Source organism: Equus caballus, chromosome 6, assembly GCF_041296265.1.
Source record: "Equus caballus isolate H_3958 breed thoroughbred chromosome 6, TB-T2T, whole genome shotgun sequence".
Taxonomy (NCBI): domain Eukaryota; kingdom Metazoa; phylum Chordata; class Mammalia; order Perissodactyla; family Equidae; genus Equus; species Equus caballus.
This window is the reverse complement of record NC_091689.1, coordinates 14,821,935-14,845,633: the sequence shown is the minus strand read 5'-3', so window position 1 is coordinate 14,845,633 and position 23,699 is coordinate 14,821,935. Positions and strand designations below refer to the sequence as shown.

Here is a 23,699-nt window from a genome sequence, read left to right as displayed (position 1 = left end):
GCCTAAACTCCTTTCACTCTCCCCCCTCTCCCCTTCCCTTCTTGTAACCACCAATCCAATCTCTGTTGCCATGTGTTTGTTTGTCATTGTTTTTATCTTCTACTTATGAGTGAGATCATATGGTATTTGACTTTCTCCCTCTGACTTATTTCACTTAGCATAATACCCTCAAGGTCAGTCCATGTCGTCACAAATGGCCGGATTTCATTATTTCTTTACGGCTGAGTGGTATTCCATTGTGCATATATACCGCATCTTCTTGACTGACTAATGTACACTTTTCTGAACCAGTCACCAATACCATGCTAGTGGTTTATATTTGCCATGTTTTCCACTTTTGAGTAAAAGTAGTGATACATTTGGTTAAGAGTGACCAGAAGGTAAATCTCCATAATATTCTGGAGTTAGTATTGGAAAAAGGGGAAGTGCACGCAGAGCCTGAAAACAAGCAAATACAAAAATATCCTAAAGAAGGCACGCTTGGGTGTTCCTGCCAGTGACAATTTAGGCTGTGGTATGAATTACTGTGCTGAAGACTGATTAAGTGTGGGTGACTTTGGACGTATTCAGACCTTTCCAATACATGAACCTAATATTCCTAGAATGTAGTTTACCAGAGTCACTGCTGCCACTTTCTGTAGAATATGATTCTGGACCACAATGACTTTCTTAGTCTAGAATCATAGCTTGCCTGGCATGCTACATGGTCCCTTTCTACTTTAAGTTTCCAGAGGAGTGCCCTTTTCCCCCCGTTTCTTATCACATTTACTACTCAGATAACTAATATTGTGGTTTCTGCTAGCCTAGTGCAAATTTCATGTAAGGTTTTCTGGATATAAACTTTTGCAGCTTGATGTTTATTAAGAAAAGAATTGCCACACCAATTTCAATGGCAAGAAGTTAATGTAGATTTCAGGTGCAGTAGAGAGACCTCTTTCTTGGGTGAGTGAAAATCTTTTACCAAATGTACTTATGAACTCGTGTGTAAAGGCAGCCCTAATGGGAAAGAAAGAGAGTCTTGGTTGAATGAGGTTGAATATAGATCACATTTTAAAGGACTCCGGAAGATTTAATTTTGGAGTCATCCCTCTATCTTGGTATCTCTCTGGGAAGAGTACTGGGTTAATATTGAATTCTCTAGTTTCTCAATTCAGAAAAACAGGTTCTGAGGTTTTATTCCCTTAGAGAGCCAGGACTTAATCAGCCTTATAAAGACATATTTTATAGCAGCATTTCACAAATTCGGATGTGTATGCACATCATCTGGGAATCTTACTAAAATGCAGATTCTGTTTGTAGATCTGTGATTCTTCATTTCTAATAGAAATGGAGCAGATGATGCTGTGATAGGTGATGCCAAAGCTGCTGGTCCCCAGACCACACTTTGAGTAGCACATCTCTAGTACTGTGCTGTTTGATATAATAGGAACTAGCCACATGTAGCTATTTAAATTTAAATTAAATACAATTTAAAACTTCAGTTCTCAGTCTCACTAGCCACATTTTAAGTGCTCAATAGGCATTCATGGCTAGTGGCTGCAGTATTGGGCAGCATAGAATAGAGCATTTCCATAATCTCAGAAACATCTATTACACAGCCTTGCTTTAGAAGATGAACAGTCCAACTCCAGACTGAGTACAATGCTATAAATAAGTTAGGGCTTCTTCTTGAAATTTCAAGGTAGCACCATTTCCCAGAGAAATGATCTGTATTTTCAGAAGTTGCATAACCAAAAGGTCTAGCATTTACTAAGCCATGGTATAATGTAAGCTATATGAGATTTCTTTTGAGACCTTCCTCTCCTGTTTGTACACAAGATGCCCAGCACTCATCACTGCACCCAGAACAAGACACATACATACAATTTAGCTCTTTGTTTCTGTTGTTGGCTGTGGTTCTCTTGGTATCTGTTTTTGACTAAAAAATTTAAAACCTCTAGAGAGGCCCCTTATCTATCTAGAATTCTTATGTGGCAATCACAAACATTGCAACACAGGTAAAAAACAAGAACTGAAGAAAGCTATTAATAGCCAAACAACAACAGACAATAAAAACTTAGCAATCAAACAACTAATCACATATCTATAAAACATTCTATGCACAGGGCAATATATAGGTCCTGGTGGTAAGGAAATAACCCAGTCTCTGCTCTCATGGTGCACTTATGTGGCTTTGACTTTACATACAATTAGCTCTTGTTTTATTGGAGTCTATTAATTTCAATGTCTTGGGGAAGCAGAGTATACAAATGTCCCACGTGATGCTAAGCTGCTTCCAGTTTAGCTCTGGAGCCCTTTTCCAGTGTGTAAATGTCACTGTCTTACGCATAACACTTCAGAATGCTTTCTGAGCACAGGAGGACTTGTGTAATTCAGTCAACCCTGTTCTTTGGATTTGCTTCAATGTGGAGAGGACCTTTGTGGCAATAAGTACGTGGCACACTTCTCAATGCTTCTCCATGACCAAGACACCGTTTGGATTTTGGCGTCACACAATCTCCAGGACCATTTCTCTAGAGTCACATGAGTCTTTAGTATTCCTGTCTCCTGAGAGCTGGCATGACAAGTATACATTTGGCCTTAGTAAGTGGTTATGTGAGATCACTGGCCCGAATGAGGATTCTCTCAAGTTTCTGTAAGGATAAGTGCAGTGCAAATTGGCTACAGAGTAAGGTTAATATCTTCAGTGAGATTCTGCCTCACACAGGGATAAATTCACGGTAAAGAAAGGGACTTGGAGGTCAACTAGTGCTTCCTTGTCACTAAGAAGTTGTCTAGCTATGAGTTAAATAATCTCAGGGATGAGCATTGGTGACTTGAGGGAACCCAACAAATAGCATCCTTCTTCCTCTCCTGAGATTGAAACCAAAGAAGAAATGGACACTGAAGTCTGACCAATGGGGATAAAAATTTCACCTTCATGATTTTTCATAAATCTGCTGGACAGTGGGGCTTAGCGGTTGCAGAAGGCAGCTTCTGACATGACCTCCAATGACATCCACCTTTTGATAGTCACATCTGTGTGTAAACCCCTCCCCTCAAGTGTGGGTAAAACTTAGTAACTTGCTCTAATCAATAGAATATGGCAACAGTGATGCTGATATCCATAAGATTGTAACTTCCATCTTGCTAGCAGAGTCTCTCAACTGACTTTCTCCCTTAGTGGCTTTGATTAAGCAAGTTGGAGATACTCAAGTGCAAGACATTGAGAGAAGCCTCTGGATAACAGCCTGTAAAGAACTGAGGCTCTCAATCCGATATCCTGCAAGAAACTGATCCTTTAAATAACCAAGTGAGCTTGGAAGCCAATATTTCTCCAGCTGAGCCTTCAGATGAAACCTCAGCTCTGGCTGACACCTTTATTACACCTGAGAGACCCTGAAACAGAAGACTCGGCTAAGCCATGTCAAGAATCATGACCCACAGAAACTGAGATAATAAATTGTTTTAAGCTGCTAAGTTTTGGGTAATATTTTTCTAAGCCATAGATAACTAATACAGGTGTGTTTCTCACGTGGACTTGCTAATATTCTGCCCCTAAAGTAGAGAAATGTATCTACTTACTCTCTGGTGGTGCTGGGCAACTCTATACCTCATCCTTGGGGGCCTGTCTTATACAGCTTTTAGCGGCAGAGAAGACAATAGGCTTTTGTTAGGCAGGTGGAGTCCAAATCAATTGAGGAAGAGGAAGGATCAGTTCCTTTTACCCAACTTACCAGATAATAAGTCAGTTTCTCCTCCCCTGGGGAAGAGTGAGTGTTGAGAGCTGAGTCTGTTACTCCAAAGATGTACATATACAAATGGATGAGCATCTTTGAGCCTCATGGTTACCTAGTGATCAGGTAAGTAACCCTGCTTTTATAGGCATGAGTGAGGTTGGAGCCATAGGCCAGGAATTTTTAGGAAAATTCTCTTCTCATGGAGGCAAGAGTGGTAAAACAAATAAATATTTCTCTTTTATAATGAGAAAATCCATATGTTAAAGAGCCCCTTGCATAGAAAAATCTTTCTTGTGCTGATTTGAAGCCTAGCATTTAATTTTCTTGTTCTAGTTTAGATGTCTTATGTTAAATGAAAGTCCTGTACCCTTTCTCATGTGCCAGGTCTCAGTAACGCAAGGATGCATTAAGACCCGTCTCTGCCCTCAAGGGACTTACATCCTGGTAGGCAGATATATTTGAAATCAAACAACTAAAACACACTACTGGAGTTTTGATTCCCCTAGAAGCTGGTTCTGAGGTGAGTTTAGTATGTAAAATGTTTATTGAGAAAGGTCCTTGGGATCAACACCTGTTGAAGAGAAGGAGATGATGCAGGACTGGCCAAAAGGAGTGGTTGAACTGAGAGGGAGACCTCAGGAGAGCCTCAGCTGACTGCACAGCAACCTCTGCTGCTAAAATGGCCCATTGAAGTTGACTTGATAGGCTAAAATAGCTCGGCCTTATATGCTACTGGATCCTTCATTGGATGTGGGCCACCTTGACAGGCCAGTGATCTTGAGATAGGCTTTTCTCTGCACTGAGGGAATCCCTGCAGGGCTGACAGCTGAAAGGAGTGTACCACCAGCCCTCCTAGTACCTGGGGGAACAAGCTCTTCCTTGATGGGGCAGTTTAGAAGGTGGGACCCCCACACCCCTCTCTCAAAACGTAGAGGTAAGACTCTATACGGCAACAGTACTCTCTAGTACAAATATTCCACAAAATCCCCTGTCTCTACACCCAGGCCTATTTTTATTTACTCAAAGTGAAGGAAGTGGTTTAAGACACTCAGGTTGGTTGTTTCCTTTGCCTATCTCTGCTAACCCACATCAGCCACACATTCACTTTGGCATCGGGTGTCTGTCGAGGTGGGAGAAGTTCCCGCTGGAACGTCCTGGTGCATATATTTAAGTGCAAAATGGCCGTGCAGAGGGAGTGCCTGGCTGTGAGACTGAAAGGTTACCTGAGGCCAGTTTGTGAAGCAAGGTGTATATTACAGTAAGAAATTTGAATTTTTTGAGTAGTAAGATGCTACTGGAAGATTATCCTGCAGGTGCCATGGGGCAGGTCACTGTTTTAACCTAGTAATGGGCAGCAGTGTAGAGCGTGAGTTGACGGAGGAAGACATTGAAGACATGGAGACAAACTAACAGACTAAGAAGTTATTGAACAGAGTTGTGATGAGGTCCAGAGCAGAGCAGAGCAGAGGCAGGGAGAAGAGCAAGGATGGGGGCTCTGAAGGAGGACTTTGGAGATTAAACTGACAGGATTTGAAGACTGATTAGATATGGGAGGTGAGAGTGAATTAGTTTTCCAACTTGAGCTAAAGTGTATGTGAAGGGGAGGAGTGAAGCTCTTTTTTATTGCAAATATATATTTACTCTGAAACAAACATAAAAATATGCTATTAATAAGATAATACTGTATTTTTCGCTTGTTTCATAGCTATTGGTTTTTCAGGCATAGAAAACTTGGGTAGGAATTAAACCATTCCAAAACATTAGCTCACAGTTGATAAGACTAATGGCAACCATTTATTGGGCATTTTCTATGTGCTAGACATTAGGGCACTCCCTTTAAATTGCCTCATTAAACTTCACAACACTACTATCCTGTAGATTATTATTATGCCAATCTACAGATGGGAAAAGGAAAATGGTATATACAAGACTGGATTGATCAGGTCTAACTCCAGAAATCATGCTTTATTCTTGTAACCAATTCAAAGCTTCACTCAGGATGTTATCAGTCTTCCCCTGCAGCTGTTCCCTGGGTCATTCCATCTTGCTGATAATGTGTACTTTCCATCACTGGCAGTCAAAGGGTTAAGGATAAGGTAGCTGATTCTGCAGTCTATGCCAGTAATTTGTGGTATGGAATGTTGATGTGCTGAGAAAAAAAGAGTTTAAGTTGCTAGGATTTCTTGCATAGAAACAAAACTTCCATTCACATCCTGCTGAATTTTCAGAACCTAATTAGGTGTGGGACCCATATTACAGTTTCCTCACTCAACAGGAGCACAGACAAACTCTGATGAAAGTTGGGGATACGAATTTCAAGCTTTTTCTTTTTAAGAATTATAGATTTAACAATGCTAAGTGTAGCTTTAAATATTACCTGCAGACCAATGTGTTCTCTCTTCATTTTCTAGTATAACGTGTTTCATTCGAATAGTACTTTGTCTTTTACCAGTAACTCCTTTGTGTGGAATCCTACTTGATCTTCCAATAATGTGAGACTGAATGACTCAGAAGGCTGAGTGAGCTGTCAAATCCCACCCAGCTACAAAGAGTCGGGACCAAGTTTCATACTTGGAAGTTCCAATTTCGGATCCAGGACTTTTAAAATTTTTTTACTACATTTAGGAATTTTGTTGGCTAAACAGTAATCAAAAGCACAAAATGCCGATCTTTTTATTTTGCTTATTTATTATATATCAATATTGGAAACGTTATTTTAATTCAATTACTGTTAAAAATAGAGTGTGAGTGAAGTGAATGAAAGTTTGAGTGTTCTTTTCTCCTTGACCTGGAAAAACAAAACAAAACAAAACAGAGAACAGGAGACAGACTCATTTTTTATAGTGACATGGGACTGATGACATTCAGTTAGCCCAAGGATTTGCATAGAGTTTGCATTGTTTTTGTGAAATGTTGTGGAATTGAATTGAGTAATGACATTAGAATTTGGACTTTGAAATACAGACAAACAGATAAGTCTTGTGATATACAAAGGCTGGCCTCTTTTGCTTTAGATTTGCAGACAGGGATTTCTGTGTCATTCAGTGATTAAGGGTGCCAAATGTAGCCAGGAACTGTTTCAGCAATCGTAGAAGTTGTTTTTCCAATTGGGCCAATCTGCCAGACTGGCAGACAGAAAACTAAGAGAAATATTAAATATAGACAGCTTCTATAGTTGAATCTTGTTTTTCCCCCTCTCAGCTGGAAGCCACTATAAAATAGTAGCCTGTGTGTAGGTGATTAAAAACGTAACAGATACACACCAAGGTTGTGTATTCACGCTGTTAAATTAAGGCTTTGTGGACTCAATAACTGGATGCCAAACTAGTTGCTCCTGATGTATTAGGTGACTGAACGAGTCCTTCATTTATGATGTTATACCCAGATACTCTCTCCTGGCTCTCTGTCACACTATGAAGAATTCCATTCTCTGTTAACCCACACACCTTGGGGAATCATTTCAGGGGAAGCACCATTCTTGAGTTTCCAAATTCACACTCTGGAGGGCTCGTAAATTTGATGGATGTGTGCTTGGAGAACTTGATAGAATAGTTGGTTTTATTTCCAGGATTTGTTTCCATGCGTGGCCAACAAACATGCATAATTACGTGCAATTCTTCTCCTGGCCACAAATGTAATAGAAGAGAGCTCAGTTAGCTTCTGTGACCACAATTTATGTAGAGAAAAACCCTCCCCTCAGATTCAGAGAAATGATGATGCAATTCCATTGCAACATACATATGTGGCTTCCCAGCTGCCCCTGGGATACAAAAGGGCCTTATGCAGCTTTGTGGCTCCATGATCTTCCTTTTCTATGAATATTCTTTTACTGTTTTCTCATGAACTATATTTCTACCTCCTTTGCTTTGTATTTTTAAGGAAGAAAAGTGTTTAATAATATTATAAAAAGAGAACTTTTGTTTGGTTAAAATCGATCAATGTTCACTTAGAAAAAGTAGCTTCCAAATAATTTTATTTCATAGATTGGAAGCATGCAGAGAGTAGTGGGCTCCATCATAGCTGATTTGGAATGATTGTCTCCACCTTCTTCCCTTCCATCAGTAAAACTGGCAAATGAGATGAAGACATATTTGGAAATCTGTGTTCTTTATATACGGCATGAGAAATAGTACTCTAAAATATTAAAAGTAGCATTTAATGTACATGTTTCTATATGGATTGGATATTATGACTTTTTTTTTTTTTTTTTTTTTTTACTATTTTGGAAGGTTTGCATTAGTCGACCCTCTAACCAAGGCAATGAGTGAATTTCAGGGGCAGTAAACAATGTCATCTTCCATCTAGAACTCTTTGCTTCTTGACAGGCTTAGAGATGTGAGTCTGAATTGAAAATAAACTGGTCCATTTCCCCTTTCTTACATCTGAGAGGTGGAGAACAAACAAGAAGGAGAGGGTAGAAAAGTTGCATTCCTCAAACAATCCACACCCCAGAATAAAGAGCATATATAATCATTTCTGGATAATTATATGATGGCAACGTTGGCTAACTAGTTTTGTCTGACTTCTCAACCTAGATTCTTCATCCTTATATTACGTAGCAACACACCCCTTCTATTCAAAAGGGCATTTGTTGCCTGGCCACCTTAAACATGTGGGAAGACACCATTGCAAACTTTCTCTTTAATATGGGAAATTCCCTTTGCAAGGAAGACTCCCTTTTGTCTTGCATATGAATACTTGGTTGATGGTTCAGAAATGTTTGGTAACTTTTAGAAATTATTTGTATGAGTTTTCTACAGAAGCTTAACAAATTACCACAAATTTGTGGCTTAAAACAACATAAAATTTAGTATCTTACAGTTTTGCAGACCAGAAATCTGATGTGGATCTCACTAAGCTAAAGTCAAGGTGTTGGCAGGCCTGAGTTCCTTTCTGGAGGTTGCAGGGGAGAATCTGTTTTCTTGCCTTGTCCAGTTTCTAGAGACTGTCGACATTTCTTGTGCCATGGCTCTCTTCCATTTTCAAAGCTAGCAGTGGAGTGTTGGGTCCTTCTCACATTGTGTCTCTCCAACCTCTGCTTCCATCATCACGTGTCCTTCTCTGACTGACCTCCTTCTGCCTCCTCCTTCTACTTCTAAAAATCCCTTGTGATTACACTGGGCCCACCCAGATAATCCGGGATAATCCCTCCACCTCAAATTTAGCTGGTTAGCAAACTTAACTCCATCTGTAAACTTTATTCTCCATGGTCATGTACATAAGTTCATAAGTATTGGGGATTAGGGTGTGGACATTATTCTATCTACCATACCCTACCCTCATCTCAGATTTAACTACTGTGGGACAGAGGTTGAGTTCTTGACTGGATTAGTAAAAGTTAACTGATCTTGGCAGAAATGAAAATAATATTTCTTAGATGAATGCTCAGGAGCTTCATTTGAAGCCTGAGCATCTCTGTTCAGAGTAGGTATGCATGACTGCATGAGTGTACTTCGCAGAATCAGGTCAGAACCAAAACATTTGATCTATGGGATTCCCAGAAGACTGTCATATATGAACACTACCCTTTTCTAATATAAGTATAGTAGTCCTAAAAAGGAGGAAATTGACTCTTACTGACTATCTACTCTTTGGTCCTAGTGAATAAATACATCATCATCTATGCAAAAGATCATACTGCGTCAACACTGGTAATTTACCAGCATATTTGCCTTTGAGAGGACAACATGGTCCCTGAGAGGATGTTCCAAGCCCCTAGGTTTCTACCTCTGCTCAAGCACCCACCGAGCCTTGCTCACCTGTGGGAGAAGCACCTCCTCTTAGCCCTGATTGGACCATTTCAGAGGATGTTTCAACCAGTCAGCTGTCTTGATACAATAGTCCTACCCCAGTTGTTGAGATGTATTTTCAAGTCTTCTGAAATTTGCAATTTCCCCTTTTGTCATTTGAATCCCAAAATTCTAGCTGTATATTCAGAGTTTAGATTTGACCTCTGCCTCTCTGCCCAGCCTGGACTTCTGGACTTGTAGTCTGAACTCAGCTGTCTTAGATTTGCCCATTATCTTTGAATGGGCCAGTCACCAAAGTTGGATTTTCAATAATCTTTTGTTTTTGTCTATTCTTACCCCTTCTTTCACCTTCATTCCTATATTCAGGACCTCTTAAGGCCTGCAGAAGTCTCTGCTAGGTCTCACTGACCTTGCCAGATTTTATCTCCATCTTTTCTGATCTTTCCCTTAACTTTGACCAGATACTTAGACAATGGTAAGGCTCATTAATGTGGAAATAGATGCTTTAATAAGAGAAATAAAGCAACTTCTGATAGAGCACACTACACAAAATTTCTCAGCAACATTTTATAAGGAATTGGGAGTACAAGGAGTCACCCCCTCATACTTTTACATCTGTAGCGTTTAGAGCAGAGCTGAGAAAAAGAAGGAAATCTCAAATACCTTTCACTGAATAGGGAGATTGTCATGATGGGGAAAGAAGATTTTGGCCACAGAAATTTGAGTCAGTGTAATAAAAAATGTCTCCCTTTAAATTGACAAGTTATTATTTTTTTAATAAAAAAATTTTTTTTGGCTTTTACGTGGAAACTTTTCTCAGATTTCTAACTACCTAGAAGTAGTTTTCTCCAGGACCTTTTGGAAATGAAATGAATGCTCCAGAGAGGAGGAGAAAATTAGCTGAAAGCCAAAGGAAAAGCTAAGGCAGAGGGTTGTGTTTCTTTGGGATCTTTTCTAAACTGTCAACAGTGTTTGGGGAAGTCTGGGGACACAAAGGGAGGTATGGCGACTATGTCTTCCAGAGCAGAATGAAGGATGCTGTGCCTGTGGTGAAAGTGATGGAAGCACAATGGTCAAAGTTACTCTGAAGTCAGTCCATCTCTTCAGGGAAAAAATATCCTCCTTGTTCTGCCTTCCTCTGTAAAAGAAGAACAAGGATGAGAGGGGACAGTGGAGATATAGCCTGGGGTCCTCAGATATAATAAAATTCTTAGAGAAATCCTTAACAACAGGAAAGGGACTTGACTGAGAGTGTGATAGACTTAAATGTGAATTTTACAGAGAATGTACAAAGAGAGCTAGAGATTCATCTGCAACCTGCACATTCCTTTAAGCTACAGCTCTGGAGGTCATAGAATGTTGACACGTAAATGGTCTTCAAGACACAGGCAAGTGTTGAGAGAAGTACTGACTATCTGCTGGTTGTCAACCAAATGTACATATTTTTCGCCAGAGAAAGATTTACCCTGAGCTAACATCTATGCCAGTCTTCCTCCGTTTTATACGTGGGTCACTGGCAAAGGATAAGTGGTGTAGGCTCACGCCTGTGAACCCGGGATCCAAACCTGTGAACCTGCGCCGCCAAAGTGGCATGTGCCAAACTTTTAACCACTACACCATGGGGCCGGCCTCTAATCAAATATTTTTGCCCCAAAATAAATGTTTTGTTGTAGTCTGTGGTCCATGGGGCCAGTCAGCATGAGTTTTGATCCTGGCTTCCCTGATTACTCTCCAAGTGACCCTAAACAATGTATTTAGCCTCTATATACTGTCTGTGTAAAATGGGAGTAATAATATACTCTTCTTTATTGTGTAGTGTAAAGGTGTGAAGTAATACACCTCAAACATTTAGCACACTTCAGGGTACGTATTAGGGATCATTAAAGGTGAGCTGCAACTAATATATTAATATTATCATGGTAAGTTGAATTCAGTAACTTAAGAGATGTGCTTACAGTAGTAGCTGGAGTTCTGTTGCCTGATCTTGTCCTACTTAAGGGTTAACTTGCAGATATAAATAAGCTCCCCCTTCTACTTTCCAGGGCATTGACTTCAAAGTTTAGGCTCTCTACACCCTACAATTTGAATCTGTACTACTTTTGGTTCAACTGTGAAATTGTGGTATGCTACAGCTTAACTCAGCCAGACTTACTTTTTCCATTTTCCCTTGCAGCCAGTTTAGCATTACATAGATTTTAAAGCTGGTTTCACACTCCATTGTTATCAGAGGTCAGAGGTCAATTTGAAACATGGCAGGAGCAGACAGTAATAGCATTTGGCACCTAGATTCCCCTTTTATACTGTGTGAAGCATTTTAGAAACACTAACCTAAGTGGAGTTCTCAGATTAGTTCTGTTTTGAATTAGTTCCTCCAATCTGGGTGGTAAAATGCAAGCAGGGAGGTTAAATGAACTTATTCAAGTTCAGGAACAGAGAGCTTTTCGAAACTGATATTCATATTTAGAACATAAGCCTTCATTACTTTTCCACCCCCACCCCTTCCTCTTTGTCTTCTCTGGAATCAAATGCATTCTCTGACATTTATAAATCTTCTATATCTAGAAGGAAAAGGCATTAAAGTATAACATTTGCCTAATTTCTTCCCTTTTTTGGTGGATGGAGATTTCATTACTGGACAGAAGTCATCACGAGGGGAGGAAGGAAAGAATCTTATCATGGGTCTGCTGCCCCAGTCACAATGACACCATGATTGTTAATAAAGTCATTGGAATGAAGGGAGCTGCAAAGACTTTCTTGGGAAGAAGCCATCGGCACTGGTGGTCCAGCAGGGGCATTCTGGAGGCTTGGTATTAGAGAGGACGCAGTTCACAACTAACGTTGAATACTTAATTTTATTTTCTAAAAGAGTTTTCAACAGATGACCCTCCCCACCCGCCAACACCAGCCAAGGAAGGTTCTAGGGTTGCTACTGTTGGCTCTGACACCTTTCTAAGGTGGAAATAGCATAGAAGAAGGACAAAAAGAAGGAGAGGAGAAGGAGGAAGAGGAGGGATGAAAATGTTATTTCTCCTAAATAATTGCTGAAAGAAAACACATCTCCTGACAAAATTGAAACCACAACATTTATTGCTTTCTATTACTATTTTTCTTCTAAGATAAGAAAACACTCCAAATATTTGAGCACAGTTTCAACCATCACTTTATTTTTGAATGACAGGTAAATACATTAATGGGAGGTGGCCTGCTTTGACATGGGGGGTATCTCCAATATTAGTGGTTGGATGGTAAGATAATCTAATAAAAGATGACTTCTTTGTCTTCTGTGTTCCTGCGCTACAGTGTATCACTGAGCTTCTAAAATTGGGATAAAGGGATTTGCCCTGTTGTAGCCTAAAAATTTTACTGATACTTAAATTTGTAAAGCTAGACATCTTTTGGTTCCTTGTCTCATCAGTTTCCTGACTGATAAAAGTAGTAAATTGTTTAGTAGGGGCTCTGAATTTCTCTCCTATCACTTGGTAGGGTGTAGCTTTCCACATATTTGCTATTTTAGGCTTTATGAATGTGCCCAGTTTATGAAAGTAACAAATGACTTCTTAGTTTTCTGAACAATGTGCCCTCATTTCATTGTGTGGCTCTTTCTATTCAGCATTGGGTACATCTACAGACAAAGGCAAGCAAGAGGAGTAGGATTTTATTTCCTTAGCCACCTGGCAAATTGAGTAGGAGCTCTACCACCCCACCCTTCACAGCAAATGCAAGAACACAGCTCAGTGCTCAGTCAAACTTCAAAATTTTGGAGTAAATTCTGAAATGTTATTTTGGGTGGCGTTATGGCATGTCTCTGGCAAATTTTGTATCATGTTATTCACTTGCCCTGATAAGGATCCAATGAGAATGGTGAATCTCAGGACTGTTTCATGGTGTCTCTTAAAGTCTCACCTGGGTGGGATGTTGCAGTATACAAAATACTTCTCTCATGGATGTTCATGAGAACATGTTCATGGAAGCCGCAAGTAAACATTCAAGTACTATCATTAGAATACTGTTCATTTATTGATGTTCTGCTTTGAGAAATAGAAAGTCAGTGCCCATCAGACTTCTAGACATTTCCTCCCATGGTTATTTTTGATATCTCCAGGTAACTAGGGCTAATAAGTCTGAGCAAATATGACATTCAGCATCCTTTTCCTTTTCAGAGGCGTAAGGATATTATGGAGAACTTCAAGCATTAAAATGTTCACCTTTAGGCAGCACTGATTATTTTTGAAAATCAAAATAAATTGATGTAAGATGTACTTTAATGGGTGTAAGATGGACTTTAAGATGTACTTAAAGTTACATGGAGTGCCATGCTAAATTGAAAAATGTCCTATGGGGCCAAATGGAAATCTTTCTTACTTTTCTCTGACAATGTCCTATAGTATTCACTGATAGATTAATATTGAAAACTGTTTGGCTTTCAGCAAGCAATTTAGACTTTGCCAGTCATGGATTGTGCTGATACAGCTTGCCTTAGAAGGTTTGGACACTTCTACTTCATACATATTCTATTTTTTGTGTTTTCTCTTATACCATCAAGAAGCGACTAGGAGTTTGAAGAAACACCCCTGAGCAGTAATTCTTTTATGATAGTCTCTAGATCCTCTAAGGATGCTTATTTGTGAAAATTCTTTACGTGATCTAAGTTCATGTAACTTTTTGGTGAAATAAAAGATGCTCCAACCCACTGTGTTCCTAATCTTCCTTATACTTCTTCTGGATAATGAACCTACAAAAGGAATCATCTTTTACTATGCTGTGCCTCTTAGCTGAAGCTCTGAGTGCCAGACATCAGTTTAGAGGGTTTTATTTTTTTCAAATTGTCTTGAGCCCCTATTTGATTTGTGAGGGAGAAGAGTCTAGTACCTTTTCCTAGTAAGAAATTATTATTTCCTTTTTTTTCATGAAGACGTAAGTAAAAACATCTCCAACACTCTTCCTGATGCTTACTGGGCAGTAATGGTGGTATCCCTACTTCTTCATTAAGGGTCCTCTGGGAAGAAGACTTCAAACAGTGGGGACTCCCTAGGCAGCCACCTCTTTTGTGCCTTTTCCATAGCTATGCCCATCATCAGTCACATCCTTGATGGTTGCACTCTAAAAGTGCCTCAAGGAATGTAGACATCAGTGCTTATTCTCAAACTATATATGGTGAAGGACCAGGTTTTATTATTTATTTCCAATCTGAGAAAGACTGATTTTTTAATAAGCTACAATAAAAATGAATTGCTAGAAACATAAGGAAAGAAGAGACATACAAACACAAGTGTGCTGATCATGAACTTGGATGTTGAAGTAAGTCAATTCACTAAAAAGTTTCTAAATACTTTCAATTTCCATTCTTTTGTCACTATGGACAGGTAATAAACAGTTTGAAGACCAGCTCCAGTCCCTGGAACAAACTTTGAATAGCACTGACCTAGGTCCCTTGGTAGAAGGTCATCTTAGTTCTACTCTCTGGACAAACTAACATCCCAGCTGAGCCATGTGATGGAAATTGATACTCAAAGTCCTCTCAAGTTGCTTTGGGAAGGAACTTTCTGAAACAATCCAGCATGCTACCTTTTTCACAGCCCAGTCAAGTGCCCTGAAATAAGGGCCTGTCTTATTGCTTTTCTTTAATTAAGAGGTGTTTTCCTACTCAGAGAATACTCTTCTTTGGATTTCCTGTTTCATCTTGTTAAAAATGTTTGAATTCAAGAATTTAGAGAATTTGGCAAAAGTCCCAAGTTCTTGAATTTCCCCCATGTGACATAAGAACAAATATGCCATTGAGTGTCAGAAAGAATGGGGGTAAATTGTTCCCCAGGGTAGATACGTAAATCAAGCATTAATAACAGTTCTGGGCTATATTAATTAGCAGTCATAGATAGATAATGAAACTTCTGGAGTGAGGGAACAATTGCACAATTTTAATACAGGAAGCCACTTGTCTCGAGAGATGTGGAAAAATTATTTATAAAAGGACAACGACAGCAACAAAACCTGATAATAAACAAAACAGTTCTTAGAATTTTATTCTGCAAAACAAATTACTGCAAAGCTGTGTCTTTGTTATCCCTGATATGCCTTAAATGCACAATTTAAAGAGCAGTTTTTTTGTAACTTAATTTTTCTCTCTACTCAGCTTTTATTCTTTAGCTCTTTTTGTCGTGAAACCAACAACTCAGTGGTGCCCAACAGGGATTTCGTGGGTCTTTGAGGAATCTCTCCTAAGCCGTTTTTGACATTTAGGACAAATCCTATATTATGATTACCTAGTATTTGACAAAATCAAACTCCTTCTATATATATTTATAGAATAATAAGGGAAACTGATAAGATTTTTATCATTTAACTAAATGTAGCTTTGACATGAAAACAATGAGCTTCTACTTTGAACGGTAAGGTCATTCTAAGGCAAAATATTTTGGAGTTTGTGAATTCAGAAGAATTCAAGAAAAAAGAAGATAAAGCATGCTAGCAGACAAAGAGGAAGGGTAGCTTTCAAGTGGCAAGTCATAAAAAATGTCAATTAATTGAATTAAGGGTCTCAATAATACTCAATTAACATTGAGCTCCCTCTAAGCAATTTAAGAAAAGAGAAACAAGCAGCATTCAACCTATCAAGTTCCAGAAAAATAATCTCTGCCTAAAAACAAAACATAAAAATTCACTCTAGAAGTAACTTGCCTGTCATGCTATGAAACGTATCTGGATGCACCGCATTCTTTACAGATGAATCCACAATAGTTTTCCTACATCTGTAGAAGGTGTAGACGTAAAATGAGAAATTCTCATAAAACACCATAGTGATCAGCCAATGCCCTGTGGTTATTGGCAGATTTCCTATAAAAAGGAGGTTTTTTGGTGTTTTTCTCTCCTTTAACTTTTAAAGGGGAAAGCAGCAGAGAAGGGCTTTTAGCCTGCGAGAGGGATCAGAGGATGAGTCAAGGCAGGGTCTTGGGAGGGATTAGGGTTAAGATCGACCCCACCCATGGTGAGGTCACTTCTATTCACACCTCTCCATGAATCAGAATACCCCACCTTAAAAAGTCCAGGTACAGAAATGAAAGGAGAGAAACATATAAACCTCACCCTGTGTTTTTGGAAGAGTTACAAAGAAGATGAAAGTTTTCATTATCTAGAGTAACTTATTCAGGGAAGAAGCTTATCCAGAGGATATTTCTAGCAATTTTAGTCTCAATAGAACAGAGCAAAAAGGACAGTTGATGTTCTGAGTTACTGCATCATACTTTAAGGAAGCTCTATGGTGGTCAACTGGGTTTATTGATTCCTTGAATGATTGAAAGTGATGGCTCTTTCACTATATCTCCTATCCAATACCCAATCCCATCTTGCATGCTAGGACCTGTGCTAGGGCTATGGGACAATGAAGGCAAGCCCCTTCTCTTCAGCTGTACCCAGTCTGGTGAAGGGAGATAGACAATTATGCACAGCATATAAGAAGGAATGTGGATATTATGAGAGTAACCAAGAGAGGGATGTAAACCCAGATTTAGAGCTCCAAAGAGGGTGCCCAGGAAGTGGTGATGTCTCACCTGGGACCAGATCAGCAGAATGAAGGTGGGACAAAGTATTGAATGCCTTGGGGGAAGCACTTTCCAGGCTCAGGTGTAAATGTGAAGATGGAGAGTGTGAGAACAGAGGACAGGATGGCTATTTACAGGAGAAGAGGTGAGGAAGAAACTTCTAGAGCTGGAGGGGACCTTCAAGATTGTGTCACCCACACACCTTTCAGATCAGGACACTGAAGCTGGAGGAGAGGGATTGTCCAAGCTCATGCAGATAGTTAATAATCGCTCAGGACTAGAACTCGGGTTTTCTGACTCCCAGCCTGTTGCTGGCTTGCACTCTTTTCTGATCAATTCTAATGACTGGGTCATCTTTCTTGAAGCTAAAATGCATTGAAAAGAGGAGCTGATAAGAGAAAGAAAGACTGAATAAAAAAGATAAGCCAACAGCAAAAAAAAGAAAAAACTCTACATTTTTATTATAAACATCAGTAGTCATAATGTTAACACAATCTAAAAAAGAGTGGATGAAGTTTAGAATCCCTTGTTTAATAAAGCAAAGAAATATGTTGTATAGGTTGGAAATATTTAATGTAAAATGATTAGAATTGAAATCACGCCATTTTTAAAAAAAGCATTGAGCATCTACGTAATGAAACACACCAAAAAGGGGAAGCCTTGGTCTTCTATAATATTATTTTATGTGGGATACATCATTCTCTAACAATAACAGATAAACAGGGTGTAGAAATGTATTTGAAAATCTTGAGTAGACTATATTATCAAAGGGGAATATATGCTTTGGGTGCCTGTCATACAGCGCAGCATTTATAATCATTATTCAGCTATTCCTGAATAATATCTGTAATAATAATAATACCATTTTTAGACTATCTTTGCACTTAACCCAGATACAGCCAAGCACTCAAGGATGGCTTTAGGAACACCAAAAGCATCATCTACAGAAGCCGGATATCTGTAGGGAAGCAGTTAAAAGGAGTACATAATCCTTCTACTTACGGAAAATCAATCATTCACTGAAAAGGGCATTGATGCTAGCTGGAAATTTCTTTGAAGAGCAAGTACATCCTAAGATGGAAGAAATGTAATAGACATATGATTGACCAAAACTTGACCTCAACTGAAAATCCTAGAGTGTTGAGTGTATTTAGAGTACCAGGACAGGAGGTGAGTCCTATGGAAGTAGTTAAAGATTAATGTTGGAACTTGGAATTCTATTTTGCCAAGGGGCAGAGCCATCCCTGGGCCATACACACATGCACAGCCACACATACACCGGATCCTTTTAGGTCCAATTAAATCTCTAAGAGTAACCAGGTGTGCGTGTGTGTGTGCATGTGGAGGAAGGAAGTAGTTAGGAAAGTTCTTGAAGGTGCGTCTTGAAGGATAAATAGGAGTTATCCAGATGAAGAATTCACACTTGAAGATGCAAGAACAAATAGATGTTGTGTAAAGCTGTGCTGAGTTCTAGTAACTCTAGTGGAGGGAAAAAAGCCTGGAGGGAAGCAGAGCATGTCTTAAGAGATGGGACTTAATCCACAGACAATGAGGAGCCACTGAAGAGTTTTAAGGAGGAGCCAGACAGAGGCAGATTTGTGTTTTGAACAGATTCTGTGAATGGCAGCGTGGAAAATAGATATTGAGGTGATGTTAGTCCAGAGTTCTCATCAACCGTGTATCTCCGATTGCTATACCTGTTTTGAGCTGTTTCATGTCAGTGACTTGTGGCCAATAATCTTTTCCCACTTTTTGATGAAACACACTTGGAGGAGAGTGAAGGAAAGAGAGGAGACAGCAGAGAAGGGGAGGTAAACAGACTCAGTCATAGGAAAAACAACCTAAGCCCGATTAGGCAGCTGGAGCCTCCTCGTGCTACGTGGGCATCCTTAGTGAGATACACAGGCATACGGAGTTTCATTCGCCATTCCTGTAGAAGGCTAGTCTGCCTCTGCACATGGCTTGTGGCTCTTTCTCTAGGCTGTTTATTCAGACTGTGATCCCCTGGACCAGCAGCATCAGAATCACTTTGGAGTTTTATGGAAATACTCAATGTAGTACCCTACCCTAGACCTACCCCATCAGAAACTGCATTTTAACAAGAGTCTCTGGTAATTTTTACATATTAAAGTTGGAGATGCATTACTCTAGAGCAACATTTTTTGAACTTTTTAACCAAGACCCTCCCACATGATAAGAAATTAATTTTACATTGTGGCCTAGAAGATGTGTGCACACACACGTAGCTGAAGAAAAATTTCCAGGAAGCAAAACGTATGTGGTTTATTCTACGCTATGCCATGCTACGCTATGTTATGCTATCCTATTCTTAAAAAAAAATAGTAGTCAACACCTGCTTCATTGATTTCATAATTCACTGCTAGTTTGTGACACATTTGGTTTGTGCCCCTAAAGAAACCAAAGTGGCATAGGCCTAAAATAGAATAGCAGAAGTATTTTCCCAGTTTGCAAGAAAAACACATGAAATGGAAAATAATTTGTCAATTTAAAGATATTTTTTCCCATCCATTTTTTTAAAAGATCTGACTTTTGCCATTACTTGATGCTAGCAACTGTCAGTAAACATAATAAAGAATAAAAGAAGAGGAGATAAATATTCACGGAAAAAGAATTGGAGTCAGTCATGCTTAGTTTAATAATTAAAAAAAAATTAGTGATGTGCTTTTGATTGTAATTTTATGTATCATAAAATTAATGTTTCTTGCTATGACGTTTTTCTTGATATGAGAAAGATTTGGCCATGTGATATCATTACCTGTATTAATATTTAATATCACCTGATTACAATTGAGAGTGATTGCTCTAGAAAAGTATTTCTCAAACTATTTTTGACCATAGTGCAGATTGGCAGGACAAAAGACCCCATAGCCCACTTATTATATCCATTCTCACTCTAAAGAGGGAAAAGAATGTGGTAATAAGAGGGAACGTGTCACTATATAAGCAAATTTTTGTGGTTTGCCTTAAAAGAGTGGTAGAGATGACTCCTATTTGAATCACAATGTATATATGACTCAAAGACTAGTGATTGCAAAATTATGGTCCTCAAATACTGTTGATGGAAGCATATATCACTATACACTCTGGGGTTAACCAAACAATCCACAACAAAGTCCAATGTAAATGAAGAAGCTAAACCAAAAGTAATTCATAAGTCGGAGGCATTTGCAAACCATGACCAAGTCAAGACCACATTGATAACCAAGTATGCTTCCTGAAAACTGCAGGAATTGCACAAGTTGTGCTCAATGAGAGTTATGCAATCTTGCCAGCATTACCTGGCAATGTAGGACCCTGAATTAGAATTATCAGTAAACTCTACCGAAGCAAGAATTTAATTTTGGGAATGCACCATTTAAGTAACTTTAACTCATTTATTTAGTAAGTAGCCCATATGTAACCTTTGAATGTCTGTAAAAATGACAGTATAGTATATGAATTGAACATCATTTAGCTGTAAGAACCAAGGAAAGCATTGCATTTTCAGGCAATCCAATGTGGATTATAATCCATATTTTCAGAATCACTACCAGAGAATCGTTCATTAGTAAGGCCCCAACTGAGCTATCTAGCGACAACTCTGGAATTTCACAGATTTTTAGGGTAATAGATTTTTGTGTTTTTTTTTTTTTACTTTATTTTCTATTTTTTGGAGAATACAGGAAAATCCATTGAGATTTGCCTGGGAACTAAGCCTGAGAAACTCTAAATATTTCCATACGTTCAGCCCTGTTTAGGCCAGGGAGTAAAGCTTTCATCTCACAAGCAAAGTCTGATTGATTTGTGATGGATGCCTGAGTGGCTGTGTTGAAGCCAGAAAAGGGTGTCTTGATTGATTAAGGACGTTTGCCATGGGCATTGGACAGCGGAAGGGCCGCTGCAAGCCCTGTTTTGCCTGTTCTGCTACAGGCTTTCTTATCCTAAAACCTGAGGCAGGACATGGATCTTCTGTCACTTTGTTGAAGTCAGCTTCTGGGATATTATTGATTAATTAAACTTTGACTTCCTCCTCACCATGTCCAAATTCAGCTAAGGTTGCCAGAGAACATATAGGATGCTCAGATAAATCTGAATGTCAGGTAAACAACAAATAAATTTTGGTATAAATGTATCCCAAATATTGCAAAGGGCATACTTATACAAAATACATCATTTACCTGAAATTCAAATTTAATTGGATACCCTATATTTTAATTTGCTCAGTCTGGCTCCCTAAACTCAGCGTTTAGTACACTCGACAGTGTCCTAGTATCTGGATTTATATCTCACCTACTTCTAACTTCTTCACGGTGTGCAAACTCACTTAACACTAGAATAGTTTTGTGTATCCCAGAGTGACCCAAGATAAATATGCAAAATAATCCTGAATTACAAAAGTTTGATAAATCCAAGGAATGTGGAGAAGGGGAGTGTGGGAAGGATTTAAAGGATTAGGGGTCAGTGGAATGTAGAAGTCAGGAATGTTCAATATTGTAGGTTGGGATTAGCTGTCTGGAGGAGGCTGAGGTAGGTAAAACCAGTTGGCTTAGAGGTGACTCTTAGGGAGAGATTTAAAAAGAGAAAAGCAGTGCAGGCATTGTGTTTGGTTCTTTCAAACCTGCAACTACTCGTACATTAGGAGTTTCTGGAATAGAGGGAGAAAGCAAGAAAAGGCATTTCTTAGGGCTCAGGATAGCCCTCGGCTAGGAATGGAGATTATAATTCTATGTATGATTCTGAAATATGGCGGCGATAATCTTTGGTGTCCTGCCAAAGCATTCCAAAATGATATTCTTAACACTTTAGGAAAAGGGGTGAGGAGAAAATTTATGTAAACACAGAGTTCCAGGAGCAACTCTTTGTTCTTGCTTCTCCGCTTCTCATTCTCTCTCTCTCTCTCTTTCGCTCTATCAGGTTTCCGGGAGTAAAATCTAATTGCTGATGTTTGCTTCAAATGAATTGTCTGTGTGTGTGTGCGTGTATGAATATTGTCTAATTTAAAACCATGATCATTCTTGGCAATAATTCAGAAGCACTCTAAGCTTTGTAAGGCAAAACAACAGGAAAACTGGAAACCAGAATTTAGCCAAAGATTAAGTTTGTGACCAACCATGGAAAGGTTAACAGTTAGGCACTACTATTAAAACTAATTTCCCCAGTGGTGTCACCAGATTTTCTGTATGCTGAAGAGCTACACTGCAGTGTGGTAGATCTTTGTCATCCTGGTAAACTGCATGAAATCAGCAAGGTATTTGATGGCTGTGGGTGGGAGCTGTGATTGAGTTCTGTATCATCCATCTGAATTTGCAATAAATGTTTGACTTCGGGCTTCCTAGAAAATCCAGCACAGAACTTTCTTTTGCCTTATGGGCATGTTTTATTAAGCACTGAAATACCTGCTGAGTGCAGAGGACTGAAAACAAAATGAGGTTGAGGATATTCATCTGATCACTTTCAAATAAAGTCCAGATATTCAGCAGTTTAGAAGGAAATGCAACCACCAGCCCCTAAAAGAAGCTGCCGGTAAACTGACTATATACTACTTGCCTTCAAAGAACTCTCTCTTTCTCACCCTGTCATGTTTTCTCCCTATAATGGTCATTTTTGCTTTACTTACTGCAAGGTCCCCAGGAAGATGAAGGTGGGGGAAGAAGATTATGTTGCCAGGCAGCTGGATTTCCTCTAAAGTCTTTTTCTTTGAATGAAACTTCCTCCTTTCGCAGGTTTGTAAACAGCCTTTCCTGTGATTTTGCAGCACAGAATATGGTGAGTGCCCCTGCCAGCTCGTTGTGCAGCCAGGTGCTAAGCATCTGCAAGCTGCGTGTTCACTATCCGCATGTGATTGACATTCTGTCATCATCCGGGGAGCCAGGAGGCTGACCGTAACTCACACGCAACCCCTCTTGGTCTTGCAGGCAGCAAAAGTATCACATTAACGTGAAATGCCAATGATGCTCTGCTTCCGCCGTGTTTCCCCTGTTAAGCCTATCCTAGCGATATCAAAAGAAGCAGGGAGCCCAGCCTGGGGGTGGTGCATTATTTTTTGTGGCCAAGTGGTCCTGGAGGATATAGCAGAAATAGTTTCTCTTTTCTGTGATGAGCCAGGGAAAGTCCTGTTTTCTTTATATGTTTTCTTTTTTCCATATAACTGTTGAATTTCTGGCATGCAGGATAAATATAGTGATAGAAGTCATTCTGGATAGAGAAACTTGCTAAGTCTGTGCAGTTACGTATATAATGAAATGGGTGAGCAGTTAGTCCTTATTCTAAAGGTAAAAAACAAATCTTGGAGAAGTCACTCCATATGCATAATTACTAAATTCTGGGAAGCCCAACTCCTGCAAGTGGCATGAAATTTAGATCAGTAGGTGAGCAAATGTTCTACCTTAATAATTATGGATTTGAGTTATGAATTATGTTAATAATTTGTAACCAGTGGCGAATTTGTTGGTATCAAAATTAACCCTGTCTCACATTTCTGCATGATCACACCCCAATCCAAATGGATGCCAGATGCACCTCATTTCATATGCTCTGTACAATAGAAAACTGAATGTATGTTGAATTTTAATAAATCAAACTGCATTTTGACTCTATGATTGCGAACCAGATGTAGGAAGGTTGATATTTATTTAGTGATTACTATGTGCCAGGCACAGTATAAGTACTTTGTGTGAATTTCTAATTTCAATCCT

The 23,699-nt window shown here is 39.1% G+C and overlaps 1 long non-coding RNA gene across 1 annotated transcript; it reads right to left on the bottom strand.

Annotated features, from left to right (window-relative positions):
• Positions 1 to 8,501: 8,501 nt before the first annotated feature.
• Positions 8,502 to 22,818, bottom strand: LOC138924571 (uncharacterized). The gene is made up of 2 exons (XR_011439517.1): positions 22,622 to 22,818; positions 8,502 to 10,607 (listed from the first exon to the last, which is right to left on the bottom strand). It is a non-coding gene; the product is annotated as an uncharacterized lncRNA (long non-coding RNA).
• Positions 22,819 to 23,699: the final 881 nt, after the last annotated feature.